This window comes from Equus przewalskii, chromosome 5 (genome assembly GCF_037783145.1).
Source record: "Equus przewalskii isolate Varuska chromosome 5, EquPr2, whole genome shotgun sequence".
In the NCBI taxonomy this organism is placed as follows: domain Eukaryota; kingdom Metazoa; phylum Chordata; class Mammalia; order Perissodactyla; family Equidae; genus Equus; species Equus przewalskii.
This window is the reverse complement of record NC_091835.1, coordinates 37,949,168-37,955,198: the sequence shown is the minus strand read 5'-3', so window position 1 is coordinate 37,955,198 and position 6,031 is coordinate 37,949,168.

Below are 6,031 nucleotides of genomic sequence, written 5' to 3'. Positions count from 1 at the left end.
CTTTTATTTCTTTTTCTCACCTGATTATTCAGGCTAGGTCTTCCAATAGCAAGTTAAATAAAAGTAGTGAGAGTGGGCATTCTCGTCTTGTTCCTAACAGTAGAGGAAAATCTTTCGGCTTCTCATCATTGAGTATGTTGCTTTGGGCTTGTGATACATGGCCTTTATTATGTTGAGGTACATTCCCTCTATACCAGTTTTCTTGAGAGTTTTTATCATAAATGGACATTGAATTTTGTCAAGTGCTTTTTCTGAATCTATTGAGATGATCATATAATTTTTATCCTTCATTTTGTTAATCTTGTGTATCATGTTGATTGATTTGTGGATGTTGAACCATCCTTGTATCCCAGGGATAAATCTCACTCAATCATAGTGTATGATCTTTTTAATGTATTGTTGAATTCTGTTTGCTAATGTTTTCTTAAGGATTTTTGCATGTGTGTTCATCAGGAATATTGCTTGTAATTTATTTTCTTGTGCTGTCCTTGCGTGGTTTTGGTATTAGGGTAATGCTGGCCTCGTAGGCTGAGTTTGGAAGAGTTCCCTCCTCTTCTATTTTTTGTAAGAGTTTGAGAATTGTTATGAATTATTCTTTGAATGTTTGGTAGAATTCACCAGTGAAGCTATCTGATCTTGGACTTTTATTTGTCAGGAGGTTTTTGATTACTGATTCAATTTCCTTACTAGTAATTGGTCTGTTTAGATTTTCTATTTCATCCTGATTCAGTCTTGGTAGATTGTATGCTTGTAGCCATTTATCCATTTCTTCTAGATTATCCAACTTGTTAGCATATAATTGTTCATAGTACTCTCTAATGATCCTTCGTATTTCTGTGGTGTCAGTTGTAACAACTCCTTCTTCATTTCTGATTTTATTTATTTAAGTTCTTTCTCTTTTTTCCTTTGTGAATATAGCTAAAGGCTTATCAGTTTTGTTTATCTTTTCAAGGAACAAACTCTTGCTTTCATTGATCTTCTTTATTGTCTTTTTAGTCTCTATTTCATTTGTTTCTCCTCTAATATTTGTATTTCCTTCCTTCTAGTAATTTTGGGCTTCATTTATTCTTCTTTTTCTGGTTCCTTGAGGTGCAAAATTAGGTTGTTTACTTGAGACTTTTCTTGTTTCATAAGGTAGGCATTATTGCTATGAACTTCCCTCATAGAACTTCTGATGTTGCATTCCACAAATTTTGCTATGTTAGATATTTTTTCTCTAGATATTTTTTATTCCTTTCTTGATTTCTTCTTTCACACCTTGGTTGTTCAGTAGCATGTTCTTTAATATCCACAAATTTGTGATTTTTCCAGTTTTCTTCATGTAATTAATTTCCAGTTTCATACCTTTGAGGTTGAAAAAGATGCTTGATATGATTTCAATCCTCTTAACTTTATTAAGACTTGTTTTGTGGCCTAACATATGAGCTATTGTGGAAAATGTTCCATGCGCACTTGAGAATAATGTGTATTCTTTTACTTTTGGATGGAATGTTCTGTATATATCTATTAAGTCCATCTGATCTAATGTGTCATTTCAGGCCAATGTTCCTTATTGATTTTCTGTCTGGATGATCTATACATCGATATAAGTAGGGTATTAAAGTGTCCCACTATTATTGTATTGCTATTTCTCCCTTTAGGTCTGTTAATATTTGTTTTATATATTTATGTTGGGTGCATAAATATTTACAAATGTTATATCCTCTTGTTGAATTGACTCCTTTATCACTGTGTAACAACGATCTTTGCCTCCTATTACAGTCTTTGTTTTAAAATCTATTTGTCTGATACAATTATAGCTACTCCAGCTTTCTTTTGGTTTCCATTTATAAGAAGTATTTTTTTCCATCCCTTCACTTTCAGTCTGAGTGTGTTCTTACTTCTAAAGTGAGTCTATCATAGGCGGAATATAGATGGGTGTTGATTTTTAATCTATCCAGCCACTCTATGCCTTTTGTTTGGAGAATTGTGGTTTGATGACTTTATTTAGCGGTGTGCTTTGTGATTGATGACTTCATTTAGTGGTATGTTCATATTTCTCTGTCTTTAATTTTTGTGTATTTATTATAGGTTTTTGCCTTGTGGTTACCACAAAGCTTACATATAACAACTTATAGCTATAAGAGTCTATTTTAAGTTGATAAAAACTTAAGTTTGATCCCATTATAAATCTCAACATTTTTATTCGTCCCTACCCCCAACATTTTGTTTTTGGTGTCAAATTTTGCATCTTTTTATCTTGTGTATCTCTTAACTAATTATTGTAATCATAGTTATTTTTATTATTTTTGTCTTTTAACTTTCATACTGCCTTTATAAGTGACTAACCCACTATCTTTATTATTTATTTACCTTTCCAGTGAGTTATGATTTTATATATTTTCTTCTTACTATTCAGAGCTCTTTCTTCTCAGCTTAAAGAAGTCCTGTTAACATTTCTTGTAATACCAGCTTAGTAGTGATGAACTCCTTTAGGTTCCGCTTTTCTGGAAAACTCTTTATTGCTCCTTCAATTCTGAATGATAATTTTGCTGGGGAAAATATTTTGGTTAGATGTATTTTTATTTTAGCACTTTGAATATAGTGTGCCACTCCCTTCTGGCCTGCAAAGTTTCTGCCAAAAAAATATGCTGATAGTCTTGTGGGGGTTGTGTTGAATGTAACAATTTGTTTTTCTCTTGCTGCTACTAATACTCTCTCTTTGTCTTTAAATTTTGACATTTTAATTACAATGTGTCTTGGTATGGGTCTCTTTGATTCATCTTATTTGGAACTTTCTGGGCTTCGTGGATCTGAATGTATGGTTCTTTCCCCAGGTTAAGGAAGTTTTTAGCCATTATTTCTTCAAATAACATTTGCGCCCCTTTCTCTCTGTCTTCTCCTTCTGAGAGACCCATAATGCAAATGTCAGTTCGTTCTGTGTTGTCCCGTAAGTGTCTTAGCTATCTTCACTTTTTTTCATTCTACTTTCTTTTTGATCTGATTGGGTGAATTCCTCTGCCTTGTCTTCAAGTTGACTTATCCTTTCTTCTGCTTCATTTAGTCTGATATTCAACCTCTCTAGTGTATTTTTCAGTTCAGTTATCACATTCTCCAGTTGTGTGAGTTCTATTTGGTTCGATCTTATATTTTCCATCTCTGTTGAAATTCTCATTTGTGTTCATCCATTCTTCTCCCCAGTTCAGTGATTATCTTTATGACCATTACTTTGAACTTTTTATCAGGTAAATCACTTATCTCCATTTCTTTAATGCTTTTTTTTCCCGAAATTTTTATCTTGTGCTTTCATTAGGAACATATTCTTCTATTTCTTCATTTTTCTTGACTCTCTGTCTTAGTTTCTATACAGTAGATGAAACAACCAGCTCTCCCAGTCTTTAAGGAGTGGCCTTGTGTAGGAGGTAAACCTTGCTGTTCAATCCTGCCTAGCTCTTTGCTGTCTTTCAAATCTTTGTGCCTGTCCAACCAGCATATTATATTTTTAATAGCTCCTAGTAATCCAGGATGTGCCAAGACCTGTTGGTGTCCCTAACAGGAAGATCTCAGCACCTAGATTCAGGCTGATTTGAATCAAGATTCTTAGGTAGCAGCTTTTTAAAGTATGCAAATATGTACAGTCCTATGGGGCTGCAAGTATAAGCCCTTCTGGCCTCCAGAGCCAGGTGATCTTGTGGTGTTCCCTGGGAAGCAGCCACAAAAATAAGGGCACCCAATATAAATATCAGGGCACCATACATGTGTAAAGCTCCCTTCTGGAGACACTGGCACTCTGGAACACAGCAGAAGGAGAACGTGAAGGTAGTGCCCACCCTCTGAGTTCTCTGGAAATGATTACAGCCAGCCCCTAGATGCAAATTTAATTAAAAATCTGGTCCTGAGATCACAGCCACACTGATTAGCTAATGGGCCTCCTTCACAGAAAGAGCTCCTGGGTCTGTTGCCTATCTCTGTGCCCTGGGAGTGGGTGCTACTTAAGAACTCTTTTACTCCATTTGTTGCAGTCCTGTGAGACCCATGAGAATAAGCCACACTGGCTGCCAGAGCCAGGTGACGTAGAGATGTACTCTGGCAGCTGTCACAAAAACAAGGGCACCAGAGAGGTGTCTGAGCTCCTTTCTTGGTAACACCAATTACTACAGTCCCATGGGACCAGGAATGCAAGCCCTCCTGGCCTCCAGAGCCAGACAGTGAAGAGCTGTCTCCTGGGTAGTAGCCACAAAAACTTGGGGCACCAGATGAATGTAAAAGCTCCCTTTCAGGAGATACTGGTGTTTGAGAGCAGAGCAAAGGGAGAGTGCAAAGATGGCATCCACCCATCTCCATCTGTGGAGAGTGCCCCAGCAGCCTCTTGTATGTGTGTGTTAAGTTAGATGCCTGTCCCTCACACCACAACTTCATATAAGCCAGTAGCCCTCTTCACTTTAAGTTTGAACACAATTGGCTGCCTCTGAGCTGGGCCCTGGGGTGGGTAAGTCTGAATGTGTGAACCCTTTAAAAGCCTTTTCTGAAATTTCTACATTCTTGTGGGTCTCGGGATGTGACCCCCTTTGGTTTTCAAAGTCAGATGTTTTGGGGACTCATCTCTCAGGTGCGGGTCTTAAAAGCTGAGGTGCCCAATGTAGAGTTCAAACCCTTCACTCTTCAAGAAGCTCCAGATTTAGAGTTTCCTCCTAGTTGTGGGTCACTGTGATAAGGGTGAAATTTATGGCAAGACTGTGTCGCAACCTCTCCTACTCACATTAATGTGGTTCTCTTCTCATTTTCTTGATGTGCAGTCATCTCTCAGCCAGCCTTTAGTTTTTTTAAAGAGAAAACTGTTCTACATGTAGTTGTAGACTCAGTGTGTCTGTGGAAAGAGGTGAGTTCAGGATCTTTCTGTGTTGTCATCTTGAACCATAACTCTCCAGGCATTGCTTTGCATAATAGGGATACAATAGGAATACAAGCAGGGAAAAGCTCTTGCCCACGTAAAGCTTAAATTCCAGATGAGAAGACAGAAAATAAAATATAACATTTTAAAAGATACAAAGAAAAGCAAAGTATTTGGAAAAGGAAACAAAGTTATACTTTTTATGCATGTCTGGTTAATTGTTTCATTAATGGTATGAATCAGGCTAAAACATAAAGGCTAGTTCAAACAGTGGTAAAAATGGTTGCTGGTTGTCTGGTGAGGTCATTACCATTTCTTTTTTTTAAGCTACAAACCAGCAAAGGATTGTGGAGATCAAGGATACAAATGTGAACTTGAATGGTCACTCTCATGAATAGGTTTGGAACAATTTTACCATCAAAATAGATTATAATCCATTGAACAATATGGATGTGAAAATGAGAGCCCACAAAGATACAAATACAAAAATGAATAAATAGAAATTTTGATGATGAGCTGGATAGTTGCAAAATTTAGAAGTACCTCCTGTCAAAGCAAAAATTACACTGACAATGTTACACGGTTAGGGAAGGCTTTGTTCAAAAGTTACTGCAATAGACGAGATAGGCCAGAACTCAGTCTGAATTAAAATCTTCTGAAACAAAGGGAAGTAGGGTCTTTAAGAGCTGAGGTGAGGGGGAGATCATACATCATCCGTGTTTGCTAAATGGCTTTACCCAAAGGAAAATTAAACTTTATCAGATTTTCATAATAAGAGGTAGTTTTACATCTGGGAGCTGGGCATCTACTGCAATTAGGCCTCTACCCTCCCATAGAAGCTGAAAAATAGAGGTGCTATCTTTCTTGATGATTTTATTTCAAAGAGATGGCTTGCAGGTCATTGAAAAGGACATTTCCAGGTTGTAAAAGTTTCAAGAGGTTTCTTAAAAAACTTTAAATCTCAAACAGAGAAAGAATTTACAGTTACAAGTTTTGTAAAGTAAATGCTATATAAAAAAAAAAGGGAGGTCAGAGGTGGATAGTCAGGAAGAAAGAAGCTTGTCTAAATTATAGTCAAGCTGAGAAAATGTTAATGTCATCTTGGTCACTACCCACAAGATATTAATTAATTACAAAGGAAAAAGAGTAACTTTCCAATGA